Source organism: Ursus americanus, chromosome 11 (genome assembly GCF_024610735.1).
Source record: "Ursus americanus isolate L20-20 chromosome 11, mUrsAme1.1.p, whole genome shotgun sequence".
Taxonomy (NCBI): domain Eukaryota; kingdom Metazoa; phylum Chordata; class Mammalia; order Carnivora; family Ursidae; genus Ursus; species Ursus americanus.
In genome coordinates, this window is record NC_142137.1 from 11,525,685 (window position 1) to 11,547,896 (window position 22,212).

The window sequence follows — 22,212 nt, forward strand, 5'->3', positions numbered from 1 at the left end:
TACCACTCCTCTTAATGTGTTAGCTATTATTTTTACATAAATAGTTTAGCAGCAGGCTATATATTAAATCCCGAAGTGCACTGTATTCTTAGTATTTCTGAAAATAAATAAAAGCACACAGAAGAAACATTTATGAAAAATGACACGCTTTCATATATGTTCAGCTGAAAAAACAGAGGTTTATTAAAGAAAACAAGAGATGCTTTCTAGTGGTAGGAGATAATGCCCCACATAAACATGAGTAAGATCAGCTCCTTGAAAAACCTCTGGATCTTGTTATGGTCAGTTTCAGAGGCTTAGGGTGACAACTTTAATGATGGATTTATTGTGGTTCAGGTCGTATTTGTACAATGCCTTGAAAGCTAAGCACCTGGGCACAGAACTTTGCTGAGAGGACATTCGTATGACAACTGGCATTGGGGGAATGAATGAGGCATGTGAGCAGATCTGCGGGCTTGTAGGGCAGGGCCAACTTTAGTAAACTACTTGAGTCAGCTCTGTTCAGTGCCTATCTCGAGGCACTACAGAGATGCCCATCACCATGCTCCTTAGTGCTCAGAGAAAGATATTAGAAAGTCTGCCAAATTATCTTGACCTAATTAACTGGAACTCAAACTGGGGCAGTACTTTCTGTAGTCTAAATTATTGTGCACTTGGGTCTGGCTATGTTCAGCACATGGTGACGGCGTCCTATTGTTTTCCACACACAGAGCATTCTTATATTTTGTCTAGTATTAAGCATATTTGAATTAACCTTTCCTATTAGTTTGTAATAATTTAAAATATTCCCATATTAAAGATGAAAAAACTGAGGCATGAATAAAGTAAAATATCTGTGATGGTTAATTTATTCCAGACTAATACAGCATCTGTGGCTCATCATAGTCAATATGAGAAAGATGTAGAGAGAGAGCCTAATACTGTAACAATAGGGGATCGTGAACTTTCTCATAGACAGCGCTGCCTGCTGTCTATTTTCTCCTTTGTGGCAGTGACTACCTATTGATAAAGCTCACTCAGGCGGAATCATCTTCCTCCGGGGTAGCATATTAGGATTTGTGCCAATGTGCCTATGTGTGAGTGGGTTTAATTTGCAAAAGTACCACACAGATAACTCTGATACCCTCCCTCCTCATCCCTAGTGAGAATCGCTGACCTGAAAGAATGGCATTCATTCATTCCAGGAGGCCCTGAAACCATATCTCCTAATTATTTAGTTTAAACAAATTACACTTTGTTTCACGTAAATAAAATGGCATTTTCAGAAATGTGTCATTGATTTGTGTTTGCAGTTGAATAAAACAATACGCCCTATTTTTTAGCACCTATTATGTAAGAATCACAAAGTTCAATTTTTATTTTTATTTTTTTTTAAAGATTTTATATATTTATTTGACAGAGAGAGAGAGGCAGTGGGAGAAGGAACACAAGCAGGGGGAGTGGGAGAGGGAGAAGCAGGCTTCCCGCTGAGCAGGGAGCCGGATGTGGGGCTCGATCCCAGAACGCTGGGATCATGACCTGAGCCAAAGGCAGATGCTTAACGACTGAGCCACCCAGGCACCCCTGTTGTTGTTGTTTTTAACCAGCAGACAGGCTGTTGGTTCACCAGATTTTATCGGATTGTAATTTTATGACTCTCCATCTTGAATGAAACTCCTTCAACTTCTTAAGTCATATCTGTTCTCCACTTACCAAGAGACAATATGGGAAGTACTCTATATAGATTTAACTATTTCTCAAGGTTCTGGAGGGACATAATTGTGCTTTAACAGACAGTCAGAAGTGTCTGAAACATTCTCCTTTATATGCTAATCATGAATCTTAATGTTTTCAGAAACTGGATCTAAACTCATCCTGCTTAGACTGTCTTCCCCAGTGGATAAAATAGACCCCAATTGTTCTGCTCGCTTTTCATTTGGTGACCTTTGAGCAAATAAATTACAAATATTTGTGCTTGTAGCTATATAACTCTTACTACTTTCCAGGTATTGTCTTAAGCCCCTTGTTAAAGCCTCACGAAAGTCCTATGAAGATAGTACTGTAATTTCCACAGTAGATGAGAAAGCTGACACCCAGAGCTAGGAAGCAGATCGGTGTGGGGGGAGGCAGATTTTGAACCCTGGCCAGAAGATTTCCTCAGTCTCGTTCTTAACAACTATGTAAACCCGTCTTTCAAGAAGAGAGTCATTTGTGTTTCGTTTAATTTTTTTTCCCCACTGAGAGAGATCATATTCTTTCCTAGAAAAATTAATAAATCTATCTGTTTCAAACCTGCCATTCAAGTATTTTAGGCCCACAGAGCTACATTAATATGTATTTTATGTAAGATTTTATCATTTGATTCTGATAACTTCTGAAACTTGTTAATTCTCAAGGTCACACTATATTTTAATTCTGTCCTTCAAGGTGCTAAATAACCCTTCCCTTTCAGTCTGATGTTATTAACTAAGTGAATGAGCATGTTTTGAAATGATTGATGGAATTATTAAATAGCACTCATCCTAAGACTAACCCCATTAGTCATGTTTCCCAACTTTGGTATTGAACTATTTGGACTACAACTGTGAAACAAATTATATACCTATTTAGTACTAATAGGGTAGGTATCTCAGCTTTCTCAAATCCTCTCTGGAAGTAAAGAGTGTATTAGAAAAACACATTTCAAAATTCAAAAATAGTCATAATCTTTTTCATTTGTTGATGTGATTATCAGGTTAAACAAAACCTTCCTAAAGTGGATATACTTATTAATTACATATTAAATTACCATAATTATTATTACTCAATTCTTCATAATTTTTAACTTACTAGAGAAGAAAGATTCATCTGATAGCACTTGTTTACTTATGCAGTCATTCTCATTATTATATAACACCCAGTGGTAATAGAGGTTTATGTATCAAGAACGAAACAAGACACATATCCCTCAAATGTCTGTTATTTTTTGTTTGTTTAAACAAAAACATACATATGTGATGGGAATTGGATATTTTTTCCTGAAATTACTTTAGTCTCTTGTTCATAATATAAATGCAATAAATTTTAAGTTTGTAAACTACGCTTTTGAAGAATCCACCAACATATCCGGTCAAGAGTATGGTACTCTTCATAAAATACTTTCACTTTTTGTACCGTAGTGTCAAGTTTTTGCAGTAAAAGAGTGTCAGTATAATACAACTTCTTTTTTAACAAATCTTATTTTTCTTATATAGAGAGATATTTGCAGTGTTCAGTTTTCTGGAGAACTTTCAAACCCTCTTGACTTTGTTGTTTGGGGTATATTATTTTTCTTTATTTGGTTTTATGTTGGTTTGGTTTGATTTGCTTCTTTTCCTTTTTATAATTAGAATTCGTTGCTACATTCTTCTCCAAAATCACTAGATGCTACTATGTTTACAATTGCACTGCCATACTGAATCAATAAAAAGGCCATTTTGCTCTCGACATTTCCTTACTTTCCACTGTGATCCTCTGATCAGGGTTTCTATTAAATGAAGGCTTTCCAGATTAACATGTAGTAACCCTTCCCCTGTATTAAATAAAACGGATCTGAATTTCACCTTGTTACCCACTACTGCAATTAATCTAACTTTCGGTGCATTCTGGGGCTACTGCTTTTTGTTTTCTAGATGGTACAGAACAAAGGTTGAATAGGGAGCTCTACACTACACCCAATTTAGAACTTAATTAATCACAAAAGTTAAAAGTGAGGGCAGTCCCCAATAAGCTGACAATGAAAGTTGTGGCTGCCCTAAGCCCGATAAGAAGGCAACTGCGAGTTTTAAATTGAGATCACTACCAGCATAGCCGTGGGTCTCGGCAGTGACAAACTGTAGTCACAGATTCCAACAGCTCCTGATGAAAAGCTGTTCTCATTCCCTAATGCTTTATGGGGGAGCTGCAGCTGCTTGGAATATTTTTCAAGCAGAAAGCCATCATCATGACAACACCAGAGTAAAAGAGGGCAAAAAAAATTTCTTTCCGGTAGGGAAATAAAGACATCTTAAGCTTGACTTCAAAAGCTCTCTACAGCAAACAGTAGCTGTGGAAATACCGTTTCATCTTTGCCTCTGGGATATTATTAAGCTTTTCTGGTAGCTCTAACTGCAGGAGAAGGGATTACAGAAGTTGCTGCTGTGTAGCTGCCTGCCATACAAATATCTGGAAAAGCTGGGATCGTGGATTTGTACTCGGGCCAGTGATTAGCCAACCCCAAGACACTGACCCGGTAATGAATACCGCAACACACCTCTTTTTACACCGTACAAATAAAAACACGCCAGACGCTTCCGTTTCTTGGTGAAGTGTCAAACACTTCTCTTGGGTCAAAGTTTGCTGAACACGATCAGGGCTACACTATCAGTTGCGGCTCCATCTACTAATAGCATGCATAGTGGAGCAACGCCATTCACCCCGTACCATTTACGGTTGTGTCCGCATTTCCGTGGTGAACCCCCACTTTCAAGGGTTGCAGCTCAGTTGTTGAAAAATCCACTGCAGTGGCCCATGCAGTCCTGGTGTGGAAACTACACCGTATCATTGCAGCACAGAGGGCAAGGAACTCAATAAAAATTAGTAATCAAAGGTGTTTATTTGATTCAGCTGCTCGGTATGTTTTTTCAAAATCATTTTTCAGTGGAATGTAACTAATGTCCATTTGATGTGGATGGATTACTTATTATTTTGAAAAAAAAGGGAAAACAAACCAATTTCATTTTTTAAAATGAATATGTGTAGAGTACATTTAAACGTGTCATCAAAGACTTGTAACTGAGATTGAGTGAAATTTGGTTGCTCTGTGTAAATAATAGCCACAATGTGGCTTAATCTCCTAACAAAATAAAACTAATGATGGTTACTAAATAATAGCTAGATGTCTTTACAGTGGCATATTGTTCTTAACAGATGAAAATGCAAAAATGAATCTAAAGTGTAAGGTGCATGCATATATATTACATTAGTTGTGAAAATTCAATATACTTTGAAGTTGAAATTGATATTTTCAGGACAAAGAAATGTCAGACCACACAATGATGGACCTAAGACATATAAACAAGATTGAGCCATAAGGTTTTTTGAAACATAGAATAAGATTTATTTTTAGTGAATGTTAACATTAACTTGATTTGACTTTTGTCAAAAGCTGACACACTTGACAATCCTTCTTTAGATACAGCTGATTAAAATATATTGCTATTTTTTAAAGGTTCTAATACTTAGATCTTTACAACAGAGGTTTATATTCTTAATTTTCCTATGCAGTTGAAATTTCAAAAAACCATTATATGATTATTCTCTAATCACGTGCCTGGTCTAGATTATCAGCGAGGCACATTAGTGCAGCCTCACCATTGTTATTTCTCTCGGTTTCATTTTTGCCTATTTTATGATTTTGATTGCAATGCATTTCACAACGTCAATAGGCACTTTCCAATAACAGAGATTTATAGCAGAGGAGGACCGTATAATAAATCCACCTCCCCCAAATTTATACTGAAAATGCATGTTTTTAAACAAAGACATTATAAGTATCCAGTCTATTATTTTATTTTCTTGTTTGAGGCTGTCTTGAGACCATAAACAGTGAGGCCTGACCTTGCGTATCAGCATATTTTAATAAGCATTCAGGAAAAAAGCAACAACTAAAAATGTATTTATTTCACTAATCTGAAGAAACAATATATCTATATGCACACATGTATATGGATATCTATCAACTTGAAAACAGATGATATGGTCCTAACATATGAATTGACGTTATTGCAAAACTTTCAGATTATCATAATACTTCAAGGTTTTTATAAAACTTTTCAAAATATAAAGTGTATTTCAAGCAATCAGCTGCTTTGGAAACATCTGTTTAATAATGGCTATTAAAATGCTACGTCAATGAATTAAAATGCTATTACAAAATATACCCACGCACATTAACTTAGATTTAACATAGTTTAAAGTTCTGGGTTTCCTTTTTCAGAAGTAACTATTTGCATTCTGTCTCTTGACATGAAGCTTTAAATATCAAATGCTTTGATGAATAATAAATACAAATATAAATGAATAAACGATCTGATGCCAGGAAAGAGGCGGATAAATATTCAAATGAGGTGACTTTGTGTTTTGTTTTTTTATTTTGTAATGTATTTTGCATTTGGCCTAGTCAACAAATAGATGAAAAAAGAAAAATAAAATAAAATATTTACAGATAAGCTACTGTTGTGGTTCCTGTGTTTCCTGATGAGTCTAAGGTGCATAAATCCAATATTCTGTTGAGCAGGTGATCACTCTGCTTCGGCATGTTATTTGCCGTAACATGGAGGGTAAGGGGACTATGAATGGTGGGGTTTTCCAGAGTGATTTTAAAAATCAGTCCTCATGGCAGAAGAAAAACAGTATTTGATTCCCCTGTGGCTGTTGCTGCTCAATCAAACTTATTACCAGCATTAGGGCTGGAGGGAGCACGAGCACTGGGAGCTGCTTGGTGCTTCGCAGCTCCAGAAACACAGGCCATAAGGCAGCCTGGTTCCAAGGAGACATGTCCAGGAATTACGGCATGGCAGCCAGTATTCTCTGGTTCTGAACTAAAGAACTTCAGAGAAAGGTGCTTATTTTGTAGAATATGCTAGGAACGTTGAAATATATAATCAGAAATACAGACTCCATCACGGTTCCCTGTTTGACTGGGAAGGTCATGAGTCAGGCTGATGAAATGTAAAAGGCAGAGAGTTAAAGTTTTCCTCCTGCTGTGATCAGATGCTCTTAGGACTCCAGCAGAGGTAATCTTTAAAGGAAACATGGCAGAGCTTTGGAAGGCTTTGTTATCATGACCCACCAGTAGCCCATAGACTCATCGGAGGGGCCAGTTGGAGCTAGCCTCCGGTCAATTTTTATCCTGCTATTCTTAGATACTCTAAAATTACAGACCTTAGTCTCTGAGGTAGACTTTAATTCCCACCATGCTGAGGTGCCAAAAATAAAAGCACCAATGATTTTATCTTAAAATAAGATAGAAACATTCTATACATCCATGTCTTCTCTGGTCCAAACTCAATAATAACTTACATTTTAAGATGCTTTATAATTTTCAATTGACTTACAAACACTATATAATTCAATTCTCAAAACAACCTTTAGATAAGAAAACATGAAACATGATAAGCTGTCTCTCATATTCTTTTTCCTTTTCTCTCTCTCTCTCTTTTTTAAATGGAAAACAATAATTCGCAAGGAAAGAAGTGACTCTAGCAAATAAACAAGAAATAAACACAGGCTTCCAGGCCCTGGTTTCATATCTACGGCAGACATCAGTATTCACGGTGTAGTGCAATCACTGCTAAATCTAGACTCTTTACAGAAATCCTCTCAGCACAGTATCCGCAGTATCCACCAGCAGCAGAGCAATTCACACAGGAGAGGAAACAAACTTACCATTCCACTCTCCCGGACCAGTGAAAAGTAAGGATCAGCTTACAGAATGTTTCAAGTCCAGCTTCGAAAGCTTCAGGTAAATAGATTTAAGTAGAAGCATATCCTAACCATAAATTCAGTATCGAATGAGTTTTGATGCACATTATTCCTATGGTTATTACTATTATACATACTCAAGAAGTAAAAATAAATCAATACGCTTTAAAAAATTACAAGCAAATCTTGAATTTTTTTCTTGTAGGTTGTGTTTTCGTGGTGATATGAGTCTAGCAATTTTGAAAGTCCTTATATGTTTTCAGATTGAGTGAGTATTTTGGTGTGTTCGAAGCTAGGGTTTTCTCTTATTTTTTTTTAAGATTTATTTCTTTATATCAGAGAGTGAAAGAGAGAGAGAGAGAGAGAGCGTGTTCAGGGGGAGGAGTGGAGAGAGAGGGACAGAAGCGGATTCCAAGCTGAGTGCAGAGCCCAACATGACACTCGATCCCACAAGCGTGATCTGAGCTGAAATCAAGAGCCAAAGGCTTAACCAGCTGAGACACCCAGGCACCCCTGGAGCCCAGGTTTTCAGTATGGAAGAAGGGGCATACAAATATGGACTAAGGAAAGGCAAGCAAGAACCTGGGTGTGGATTCAAGTTGGAGATATCAGTATATACTTGGTATGCATGTATACACACAAACATGCATTGGTTCTGGGAAGAATCATAAATGGATGCTAAGTCTTGCCATGAAAGTCTGAGAAAAGTATCTCCCCACAGATTGGTTACCATTTGTAAAGGGAGAAAGTTAACAAATCAATTATAGCTTGAAATTATAACAAGTGATAATTTCACTTCGGTGAATTGGCTTAATATGTATATGTTTCAATAGACTTAGTTTCCTAGTTGGCACAGATAAGTTATTCAGATCATCCTGCTACCCTTACAGAAACAAATTCCTGTTGATCTCTCATGACTTCCCTGTCTGAACTGGTTTTAAATGACACGAAACTCCTCCAGGTAGTAGCTACACCTGGGTGTTATTTACAAAGGAAATATTTGTTCAAGAACACCAAATTAATCCATCCCCAGGTCTCTAAGAGAGTAGGCTACAATAATCTACTCTACAGAAAAACCACAGGATGCAACATCTGCCCAGGTTTGGAAGCAAAATCTCTTACCTAAAAAGTTGTAGAGGTATCATGGTCATCATCACACATATCTCACTGAGTGATAATTACCTCCTATGCATTATGCAATTTCACATTAAGCTGAGTAATGTGCTATAACTCGAATAGCCCATTTTAACAACATTTGTGCATAGGTTTACTCCCCCAGATTATTGCCCCTTGAATGTGTTTGCTGGGAGTGAAAGAGGCCGTACGTGTGTTGAGGCAGAGAACATCTCAGAATTCTGTACTTTCTGTTCAATTTTGCTGTGAACCTACAAGTGCTCTAAAAAAGATCAAGTTTTTTTAAGTTATTTCTAAAGAAATTATGATGCTATTTTGGAATACATAAATGTGAAAATGTAATGCAGTTTACCGTAGCCGTTTACTTCTTAAACAGTTATCATTTTAACGCATAGACTGTTGACTCACTCCACAAAGATTAAAACTCCATTCAAATGTCCTTTCATTGAGACAAGAAAGATTGATAATTGGGAACTAAGAAGCTATTATAATAGAGAATATGGGATCTGGACTGAGAAGAACCATTTCAAATTTCAATTCTGTCACCCCTAACTATAGGATTTTAGGAAAGTTGCTCAGCATCTCTGAGCCTTATTTTTCTCATCAGGAGGAATAAAAAAAATGAATAGTTGTAAAATGCCGATTTCACAGTGCTGTTGTTGTAAGGATCAAATTATAGACAGAGTGGATGTTCAAGTTCTTTATGAAGTAATGGCCAATCGTTGGTATCATTCGGATGATCATTTCAAGGATAATCACCCATTCCATTCTAGAAGCATTTCATTAAATATCAGAAGAAAGCCATACAAATCCCGAATGGATAAAATAACCTCAGAAAAATATGTGATGAAAATCACAGCAGTGAAACAAATTTGTACTGCAATGAAAAACCACAGAATAAAATACAATCTTGATATGATGACTCTTTCCCACTTTTTTATATGAAAGACGCTGATTCTGGGAATATGGTGCTATATTTTCTCTTAAAATGTATCAATATTATTATAGCATATCAAAACTTCTGACAGGTTAAAGGAATTCTGACAGATCTCAAATACTGCATTACAATAGGTTTAAATTTCCCTAGAAATTTAAATGAACTGTTAGTCATACCTTAAAAAGTGCTACATGTTATGTAATAAATAATTGAGTATGAATATAAAACACTTTAAATCTGGTGTTTTATATTGTTGAATAACAATAGAAATCTATCATAATTTTTATAATAGGAGACCTGTAAATCTATAAAAAATTGAGGGTGAATATTTATCTGATTACCAAGTCAGAAGACACTTTCTAATCCTAAAAGCTATATTGTGTATGGACAGGAAAGTAAAATAACAAAATATTGATATATGTGATGAAGTCCATCAAGAACAAAATTAAAGGACAAAGAAGAAAGTTATGAAATTTTTTTTAAAAAAACTAAAAATATTAATAACCTTAATTACGAACTTGTAAAGCAAGTTATAATAATCACTTAAACAACAGTAGAAAAGCCTGAACATGGCACGAACATATTCAGAAATGGTATATAAACCCATGAAAAATATTTCAATCTTTCTATTAATTGCAAATTTCTAAATTATAACAACAGTTACTACTGTTAAATAACGAGTCAGTAAAGATTTTTAAAGTTACATCTAGTATGTGTGCACTGTAAGACTTATCAATATACTCTACTAGTGCGAGCGTAAACTGGTACAACCTTTGTGGAAAGCAATTTGTCAATACATAAGGCAAGGTCTGTAAAAGTTCATACCCTTTAGTACAGTAATTTCTCTTCTAGAACTCTATCCTATGGAACTAATAAAAAATCCAGACAAACATTTAATACAAAGATGAAAATCATGACATATTTATAGCAGTAAAAACCTCTGAGCAACCTAAATGTCTAATGTTTGAATAGTGATTAAATATATTTTACTATAGCTTTAAGGTAGAACATGCATGTGATTAAGCATAGATTTTTAAATAGTATATAATGACATGGGATAGTACTTACAATTTGCAGTTAAGTTAAAAATAAGGATACAGGGGCGCCTGGGTGACACAGCGGTTAAGCGTCTGCCTTCGGCTCAGGGCATGATCCCGGCGTTATGGGATCAAGCTCCACATCAGGCTCCTCCGCTGGGAGCCTGCTTCTTCCTCTCCCACTCCGCCTGCTTGTGTTCCCTCTCTCACTGGCTGTCTCTCTGTCAAATAAATAAATAAAATCTTAAAAAAAAAAATAAAGATACAATTCTCTATCTATTTAATCTTAATATATTGTGTAAAAACATTTAGTTATAATTTCAAATATATAAATTTAGAAACTGGAAAAATATATATGAAAGCAGTTGTAGCAATTTTCTATGTAAGGTAATTTTATTACCTAGTTTAATTTTTATGTATGTTCTAAATTCTTTACAGTGAGCATGCATTTTTGAAAATTAAAAAGACATAATTAGTATAAGTGCATACATTTCAATATATTTGATCATATTTTCAAACTATTTCTCACCAGCCATCTAATCATTGATATTAAAATAGAGTTTAAATGTTAAGAGATGGGGGAAAATGCCAGATGTGAGCTAGTTTCTCGGCCTTTACTACTGGCTTAAAGAAATTAAGGTTACACATATTGCTTTTCTATAGAGCTCGACACTAAGTGGGATGAGCTTGCTTTTCCCTCCTTTGTCCTTCTTCCAACACTGTCAAAACCGCAGAGAGGAACTTCCATCTCTTCCATGTATTGCTCTGAGATTGTGGTGTCACAATTTGTTTTGCTTTGTATTGAAGCCATTGTGTGAATTCTGACTAACAAGCTGCTTTCAGGTTCTGAAACACTAAATCTGTCTCAGGAGACTGGCACGGGGGGCTCACACCATGTCTTTAGAGATGTGCTTCAAGCATTCTTGGTGATACCCCAGCTGTAGGTATTATGATTAAGTGAAGGTGGAAGCCCAGCCTCTCTGTGCATGAACTATTCTGTTTCTTTTACATTAACTGGCTTATCTTCTTAATATGCCCTTATTTTCATTTTAAGGTAATAAAATATTTATGTGATAAAAACATTTTGAAAATATTTAAATTTATTAGAGGCAAGTCATCAAAAACCTTATAAGATTGTATATATATGTCCTTGAAATTATTTTGTACACAAGCGCAAAACGCTCACATCTCATATTTTCCACATCTACTGTTTTTGTCAAGGAATTGTAAAGAACAATTTTTCATAACGAAAAGGAAGAAGCATTTTTGCTTGTTTTTGCCAGATGGCGTATTCTACAGATATTGTTTGATGGCTATTTGACCATGTTGGTTTTTTCCTTCTATTATTTGTTTTTATAGAGATGGGAGTGGCTACTGGTAAACATCAATGTTAAAACTCCTTTTGCCATTTTTCACTTGCAGCTCCCAACTGCGAAGTGAAATCTCCCAATTTGCAAGCAGCGTAGCGATTGCATTCTCATCAATACATTCCGTAGAAATGTGCCTCGTAGACACAGAATATAGAACTGCAAGACACCTCGTAAAAGCACTTACTCCATTTCTTTATTTTACACTTGTGAAAACAAGAATGGTTTTCCTCATCTGTTTTTTCCCTTGTAAGTCCAGTGACTCCACTACCTTTACTGATTATGTTTGTTGCTTCTTTAATCGCTCAACAATCTACAGCTATGCTCACGTTTGAACACACTTGCAGTGGCTTTCAGTCAGTCCTGGTGGATAGTCTGTGTTGTGGGGGTGACGTGGGGAAGGAGGGAGCCTTGCGGAGTCAACAAACAAGTAAATAACCACTTCATAGAAGTCACAATCAAGGACTTCATTGACCCTTCACCTTAGGAGGAGGGATTTAATGGGAACTAAAATGTGTGAACCAGCCCTTACGGTTTTGCTTTGAAATCTATGTTCAAACTTTCACTAATACAGGTGTAACAAAGACTTCAGTTTCTTCATTTTTGTTTCTGTTCTTGAAACAATTAACAAGCAGACCATAGGAGACAATTAGATGAGTGAGCTGTAAATGAAACAATTGTATCCGATTACTAAGCTATTTTCCCCAATACTTCTTTATTTTACTTTGAATTGTCTCTGCAATGAAATAGAAAGATGTCAAGTACGAAATTTTATAATTCACTCTTCTGATGTGTTTCGTTTTTATGGGTATAATCTAATACAAAAGCAAATGGATTAACCAGAAATCTCGCCATAGGACAGAATAGAATCTTTGATACTTAACTCTTCCTGATCTGTTTTTCCACTTGACGACTTCTGTCTAACTTCATTTCCTATCACCATATGGAATAATAATTAATAATAATAATACTAAAATAATAATAATAAACTTTTGTCCTCAAAGAAAACATGCAATAAAAGTACAAGGAAAGAAAAGCTAAAAGATAGTAAATGAGAGAGCAAGCATAGATATGTGTTTATGGACTTATGAGGAAGAGAAAGAACATTACTGCGACAAATAATCTATTACTCCAAATACCTAATACATACTGAACACGGGTATCCTAGAAACTACATAATGTAAACAGGCAAGATAAATTATAAATTAAATGGTAAATATAACTTATAAAATCAATTAGGACTTTAATAATTGCTTTAGTGATTGGATGATTAGGTGATCCCTGTGTTGGTTTAGATAGCATCACTGTAAAGAGGATTTTGGAATTATCTAAAAATAATTTATATTAGGCAACATAATTGTTTCAGATAAACACAAGTAAATGTGAAAATATTTAAAGCAACCTGAAAGTCTCCAAATAGTGTTTATAACACAACCAAGTCAACCATGTGCCGTAGGAAATGATATTCCCAGGGTTTTCCTCATTGGAAAATGTGAAATTGTGAAAGCATGAAGGAACATGATCAACAGTGGTATTTGTGCTGCATGAGCTGTAATATAAGTCTCCATCCAAGGGCAGAGCGGCTGGTAGGTGGGCTTCGATGCGCGGCTGCTCTGTGTCAAGTGCTGTCAGAACTATCTGAACAAAGTTCTCCAGAAATGTAATGAAATGATTCCTGTAGTGCTCCATTGCTGCAGAAGGTTCAGTTTGACAACTTAATATTAACTTCTGAATTCTCTTATTCTTGTTCATGGCTGACTCTGGAGGCTCATTTTCTACCCAAACTCTTCGTGCCAGGAGTGAGCGGAGAGCTATCTCGGCCGTGTGAGATCACTCCTTAGGACAGACTGGATGCTGCCGGGACACTTCTCTGAACAGGGAATTTCCATTACTACGTAGTGGAATAGATGTGCCCTCCCTCTCTCTCATTCCTTCCTTTCCCAGCACATACATTTGTATAGCATTTTGAGGGTGGAGCCTCTTTACAGGAACTTTACTATGCTGTGTACAGATCATTTACGCCTGGCCTAAAATGTGGGATAAGGAGAGTTCAGGGTCTCGTGTGTACTCAAGTAATTCCCTGCTTGTAAGCTCCCCTCCAACCCTTGGCCCCATATACTCTCTATCGGTGCTGTGTGGCACCAGCAGCATGTGTCTCTGACCCCTTGCATGGAAATCTGAAAAACTGAAACAGGCTTCAAGCTGTAATGAAGCCCACCCACACCAATCCAGACAAAATCTTTAAGGACCGTGCAATAGAGAAGACTTTTTCTGCTTTTGTACCAGTGTAATAAAATCATCTTTGATGGCAAAATGATTTGGAAATGTAGTCAAATGCATAAAGTTAAGTAACCATAAGTATGTGTTGAATTGATTTTATCATTTGTCCTCCCTCATCCCTCTGATTCTTCTTTTTCTCCACCCTCCCCGGATTTACTATTTTCAACTCCGTAGTGCTAACTGCTATAAATACGCAGTTTTCTGTAGAACTCTTTGATCTTTTTGAGGAAAAATGCCGTTGAAATTTGATGAATAATTAATGAGAACTTGACAGCAATCAGTCAATTAATCAGTAAGGATATGCCAAGTGATTATACTCTGATAAGCATCCAGTAAAATAAAGAAAGAAATATAAGGTATGGTGTTAGGACTTCAAGAGTTTACAACCAAGAGAAGAGATAAAAGTCATGTATATCTCAAATGGGAAGCATATGTTTAAATTAATATTTAATTAATTGATAGAGGTAAGTATAAGACCAGAGTATATAAAAGAGTAGTATTAAATTGAGAATTTAAATACATTTTAGTTGTAAATATTGAAGTACATACTTATTTGAATAATCCACAATACTGATGCTATGAGTTCTGAACTATTGTCAAAATTGATACATTTTCCGTGTTGCTTTTTTTTCAAATCATCTGTCATGACTTGTAATGAAGTACGAGAGAAGTCTAATACTGGCTCCAAAATGTTGGAATGTGTTGTGTTCATTCTAGTTTTAGGAATAGCATTTTTTTTTAATCACAAAGCTCAGTGAATTTAATTAAATCTCAACTGCCTCAAAGCAATCCTTTTTATTGTACAAAATTGCACTTATCATTCAGATGGCAAAAACCATATAAAATGCTACTGTCTTTCAAAACAAGAAATTTACATATAGGCAATAAGTAAAAAGGTCCACATCATGGCCCAGAAATGCCATTTAAGCTTTTTGATGGATGTTTTAAAATCAATTCAGACCAGTGTATGGTGAATTATGTGGATGCCTTAAAGAGTCTATGTCATTCAAGGACCCCAGATGATAGAAATCATCTTAAGCATCTATATTCTCAACAGTAGAATAGAAAGACCCTGAATGCCAAGGTAGAGATAGCTCTGTGAATATAGAAGTTCAGACTATACTAGCATATGTTTTTCCTTCTTTCATATTTTTATTACTTTCCCATTCCCATTCTCTAATCTCAATATCACTTAGTTTGATCTCAATTAGGTAATTATCTCATAAAGTAATTAACCTAAAAGCATGAATGACTAATGCTTTTACCTAGTGGTTATCAGCATGCGTGTGGCACATGTGCGTGTTGATATATAGACTTATCTCTGTACAAAAGTTTATCTATCTATCTAGCCAGTATATATAGAGAGAATAGTTCTGTTGACATGTAGGTGGGCAGAAAACCTCTTAATAACTTCATCATTCTAAATTGGTCATTCCATCCCACCCCCTCCTATCCCATTCTGTCCAACAATAATAGAAAATGAATAATTTCGGAATTCTTAGCACTTTGCTACCTTTATTCATTTCAACCTCTTGACTTTGTAGGATATAAGGGTTCCCTCTGGGAAAAATCAGCAGATTTAACAAGGGAACGTACAGGCACTCGTATGGATAGAATGAAAGAGTCTTGCTGAATTATTCCCACACTGCTATGATGATATAGTTTGTCTGTTTGGAATAATAGAAACATAGCTATAGTAAATTAGTAACATGGAACACATCTAGAAATAAATTTTATTAAAGCAACAGTTCTTACTGGGTGATGCTCTCTTAATTTTGCCCACTCTGGGTAACGTAATTCATGTTTTCAATTTCATCAATATTTTATTTAATGTTTTTATAATGAGTACCTCCTTATTATTACGAATAGGAAAATGAAAAACTGTTTTTAAAAATAATATTCCCACCAACCCAAGAAAACTTCACTTGGTGTTGCAGCCCATTCCAAATATGTACATATTCACGAAATATACATTTATGCACGCACACACACTCTGTATCCTTATTACCAAATTGAAATCATATTCTATGATCTATAGTCAGTTTATGCCTTCTTTCATATATTTATTTGCCCCATGTTTTAAGGACACCAGTTTTCTGCGAGTGAAACTTCCACAGTCTGTACTTCATTGACATCAATCATGTTCACTTTCATTGATCATCTCTTTTTCATTTTTGTAGACTAATGGATTTTTTAAAAACGTTCTCCTCCAGATTATTAATTCAATTTTCCTGAACGATTATAGCTTTTTTTTCTTAATCACCTCACTTGCAGATTTTGATTCTGCCATTGCTGTTTTAGTTTCCTTGCAAGGTATCAACATCTCATCCAAGCCTTTTTCCGTCTCTGCTGCTCTTTAGATTTTCACCTGTTTAACTTTTATCATATAATATTCTTTCCATAGGACTTTTAGTTCCTGATTCCCCTCTGCAGCTACGTGGTATTATATTACTGATACATTTTCAATGATTTTCTTCTGTTTTTTATAGGAAATAATTTTATGGCAGTATGCTCTTCCTTTAAAACATCAGGAAGGCATCCTCTTTTCTCTGTGTGTGTGTGTGTATTTACACGTGATAGCTATCATATTTTATTTTATTACTAAAGGAAAATGCTACCATTACTAGGCATTCTCTCTCTTTAAGGTTATGTGGTCAAGTACAGCAAGAAAAAAATCTCACCTTTGTGGTGGGATAGTAGAAAATTTTACTGCTTTTATGGTTGTCCCTTTGCAATATTTCACAATCTGCTTCTATTTTATTCTGTCTCCAATAACCATAATAAACCACAGACCTTAACCAATGGATAGACCATTACAAGAAGACAAAGGAAAATAAAGCCAGTCAATGAGACTTTTTTTCCTAAAGTGAGGGAGTTTGTTTTGAGATTTTCACCAGTAATCTTAAATTGTTTGTATCAGCTTTTGGTGTATTTAAGCACTTAGCATAAAACTGGGGGTGCTCCCAAAATTTTGGCGTAAAAGAATTACTTAGACCCACCCCTTCAAATGTTCTCATAAAAGATAATAATTTGAGTTTCTTCTTCAGTGGAAATTTTATCAGGAAGTTGAACAGACTGTATCGGAGATTGCTCACCAAACTGTCTGTTTTGTTTTGTTTGTAAAATGTTCTTATGTAAATTTTTAAACTATATTTTTTAGATCAGATTTACTCACATTGAAGTTTATAATACCTGTACCTTATAAAGAAAGCAATCATAGACATTCACCATGCAATATACATATGTATTTTATCTATGTGGTATAATAGGAAATGGATTTAGTTTTTGTCCTTGGTGCTGGCACAAGGTTCTTAAAACCCTTGGAATTTTTTCAGTGATAGGATTGCCTTTTGTCATTCACAAGGAGTTCTATTCAACCACACCTGAGTTTAAGTTTAGGAAGTTACTTTTGGAAAGCCTCTAGATAACCTAAAGATGAGGATTGGTTGCCAGGGGAACCAATCTTGACTAGAGAGTTGGAACTTTGAGCCCCACCCTCCAGGGAGAGGGGAGATGCTAGAGACTGAGTTCAATCACCAATGGTCAATGATTTAATCAATCATGCCTATGTAATGAAGCCTCTACAAAAACTCAAAATGATGGGGTTTGGAGATCTTCCAGGTTGGTGAGCATATAGAAATGCAAGAAGAGTGATGTATTCTCATTGTCTGCAAGCTCCACAGTCCTTCCTATCCCTGCCTTGTGCATCTCTTCCAACTGGCTGATAGCGAGTTATATCCTTTTATAATAAACTGGTAATCTATTAAATAAATGTTTTCCTTAGTTCTGTGAACCAGGCTAGCAAATTAATTGAACCTTAGGAGGGAATCGTGAATAACCTCTGATTTATAGCTGGTTGATCAGAAGCACAGATGGCAACCTGGACTTGCTATTGGCATCTGAAGTGGCTGGCAGGGGAGTCTCATGGGACTGAGTTTTTAATCTATGAGATCTGATGCAATCTGTAGATAGACAACATCAGAACTGAGTCAAATTGTAGGACACCCAGCTGTTGTTGCAGAATTGCCTGGTGTGAGAAAAACTAACACATTCAGTGACCAGAAGCGAAGTAGTGTTGTGGTGGAATTGTATGTAGTATAAAGGAAAAGAATAAGAGTTTTTCCTTTGCAATACATAGATGAAAGAATGCATATATGTGCATGTATTTAGCACATGTTCATTTTTCGCACTTTGAATACTTTAAATGTCCACAACCTGCTTTTATTTTCTGAGTGTCCTGTTTGTATAAGAATTTTCTCTGTCTCGAGTGATGTAACTGGTTCGAGGATTTAAACTCTGTGTGTGTGTGTGTGTGTGTGTGAGTGTGTGTGTGTGTGTGTGTGTGTGTAGGATACAATTGTGGTTTGGGTTTAAGGTGAAATGAGGAAAACATATAGCCAGCAGAATGAGGTTAGATATTGGGGTCAATGAAACCTGTGTTAGCACCCCAGCATTTCCATGAATTAGGTGAGTGATCTTCATTCCTCTTAGTTTCATATTCATAAAACTAAATGAAAAGATTCTCTGCACATATTAACTCTTCTCGTGCTCACTTTTCTCATAAATGTGAATATCACGGTGTTTCTTGTGCAATTAATTTATCATCCTCTCTGACTTCAGCACTTTGAGTACCCTTTCTGAACTCTTTCATGATGATTGGCATACAGGGTTAACAAATGAGCTGTTAAAAAAAACCCATAAAGACAAGGACATATGTTCTTTTAGGAAATATTTTACTGTATAGATATTACACTCAAAACTTTGGTAACCTGGAATTGAACAATCATCATCTTTCTTCTGAACCAATATTTATTGGCTTTTGGTTATCAATAGTGTGTGAACCTTGTCCTGAACATCCCAAAAATACAGATATAATTTCTCAAAAGTCTGACTTCATTAATACATCCACTCAACGATATTGAATGCCTGCTGTGTTTAAAAATTGCATCAGTCTCTGGACTCCATATGAGAAGCAAATACACTTCACGGTTTAGTCTTTGTCAAAATTGATTAACATACAGTTAACATAAATTACATGGAAATAAAATAATGTAGCTTTTTAAGGTAATGTATAAAACAGAGTAATTGAAGTCAGAGAACTTCAGTGAAATTACAATTCTGCCATGTTCTTGAGGTAGTAGAACTCTGGGTAACTCAATAATTGTGCAAATGGTGCATTAAAGGGAACTATGGTATGAGATCTGTGGATATAAGAGAAATAGAGAACCCAAGAAATGCTCACTTCTAGTAAGACTCTAGAGGGTTCTTGGGTAGGACAACCAATTCAAGTCTCAGATGTCTAAAAGTTAGCCCAATGATACCATTCTTATCAACCTCACTGAGGTGTTGTGAAAATTAAATTAAGTAATGTCTTTGGAAGCTTTTTGCAACATTTAAAAATGTTATAGAAATAATATTGTTTGTAATAAATAATACACAATCTAAGGATATAATATTTTAATCTTCATCCCTTAAAATATGTTTTCTTATGGGAATATTTACATTTAATCTCTATTAACTGTCAAAGAAAAAATGCACCAGACACTTATTTAAAACAGCAATGAAGGTTTTATTCAAGACAATTGCAATAGGAGTCAAGATTATTACAATGGGAGAGAGAGATTGAACTCAGCTCTGCTGAAACAAAAGAAAGGGTTTTAAAAGAATATTTTTTAAGATTTATTTATTTATTTTAGAGAAAGAGGGAGAGAGAAAGCAGAGAGAGGGAGACAGAGAGAGAGAATCTCCAGCAGACTCCCTGCTGAGTTGAGACGTGGTGCTCCATTCCACCATCCTGAAGTCCTGAGATCATGACCTGAGCCAAAATCAAGTCAGATGTTAAACCAGGTGCCCCAAGAAAGGATTTTTAAATACTGGGGCAAGCTAATGCAAAATACTGAAGGACACTGGGGAGGGAAGGTTGGCCAATGTGATTAGGCCATCTCTGTTTGCTAATCTGTGCATACCAGAGAAGTTAGGCAGCTGCCCTCCCCCAGGGACTGGGAGAAGGAGGCCCTATTTTCTTGATGATTGCATTTCAAAGGGATGTCTCCCAAGTTCTTGAAAATGACATCCCTGGGCTACAGGAGAATCTCAAAAAAGTAGAGAAAGAGTTTACAATTGCAAGTTTCTGAAGAAATGCTCTAAGAAAACGGAATCCAGTGACCTACAGTCAGGAAGAAGCCAGACTAAAGTTTAGTCAAGTTGAGGGAAATATTAAAGCTTTCTTGGTCAACCCCCACCCCCCCCCCAAAAAAAGAAAGAAAGCCACAATTTTTTTATTTAATTGTGCTAGAGAAAATGTTCAGGAAGGACCAAGTCCCTAAATGAACAACATTTTTAATTAGATGAACTAGGCTTAACTTTTTTAATTAGAAAGAGTTGTTTCCAAATTTAGATATTCAAATAATTATCAAAAAATCTGCAGTATTTCAGTAAATAGACCTGCTCAAATTCCAGACTTTGTGTGATTTCCACAGAATATAGTGAATTTTTACTTGTCACACAGAATCTTCATTTTCATGTGTTTTTAAAATAAGGTTGCCAAAAAAAGAAATATATTCTCACTGACAGAATTTTGAAAAGCTAGGTGTATAAACTAACATTTATATTACTCTTCCAAATACACACACACACACAATTCTTTATATTTATTTACTATCTTTCTTCTGTTAATTTACTTTCATCAGTTATAACCAAGGTCTTATACAATTCATTCGGAGTCATTCCAGTCCCTCCTATTTCCTTTATTATTGATGTGTATACTACTTTTCAACCCCAGTGAAGTCATTTTTAAACTAGGAAAGACTGTTACAAGCAATATCTTCCTTGATCATAACAATTTGATGTGGACTCATTCTTTGTGCAGATCTAAAGAGGAAAGTAAATTGGAATTTTTCAATTGGTGGTACAGCAGCAATGCTGTGCTATGCTGGAGACCTGTTCTCAAAGGCAGCCAAGAGATTTAGGTACCTGCACCAATTCAATTTAGGGCGTCCATTTTAGGAGACTTATTCATTCTCAAAAGGGAATTGGCTACCAGAGGTAATGGGACGCCTGCAAAACAGTCAGTACTTCCTGCAGTATTGAGTGAGGTTGTAGTTTGACAGAAAACATGACATGTGAATGTTTTATATTACCTTTTTTTGTTTGTCTGTTTTTCTAGTCATCTCAAATATGATTTAATTTATTTGGACAAACATAACACATGCTACAACTTACATAGGAATATAGATAAGAAAAGTATAAATTAAGGCCTATGAAATTTGGGGGATTTATTGTGGAACTGAGGCTATATTTATGTATTGAGAAAGCAAGGTAACCAAGATTGGCAATTATTTCCTATGAGACAAATGCAATTTTAAAACTACTTTATGTTTGAAAGTCTGAACACTTTGTGCTTTCTCTGTCCTTCATCTTGAGGGAACTTCTAAAAAAAAAAAGCATCAACCTCTTTTTTTAGAAAGGAATATTATAATGCAGTGATTCTTTTTAAAGGGCAGAAAAACATACAATGGAAGTGAAATGATATAACAAAATATATTTTTCTTTTTTGAGGTGGATTCTCCTCTTCTATTTCTAAAGCATTTAATATAAATTCTTTGTAAGAGAAAAGGGAAAAAACCCTGACTCTGCCTTTCTCCTTAATTCTCTGCTTGAAGTGGATTGGGGTGAATGGTGGCACCATTCTGGTTTGTGCTGCTGTTGTGCCCCTATTGTGGGCAAAATCTTCCAAGATGTTTTGCACTTACTTGCATGGAGATATTCTAGTAAATTGTCTATCATGGTAGGCAAACCACCAGCTTATATTAACACAGTTCAACTCTGTATAAATTTCACTAACCACATTTGTGTAGCAATAATATAAGTGGAATCCAAAGGACTATTTTATTAACGTGTTCATTCTAGCTAACTCACATAGATAATATAGCCTGCAAAAGTGATTTGCTTGAATTACATGGAATAAACTGATATGATAAGCCATAGTTTAAAGAGA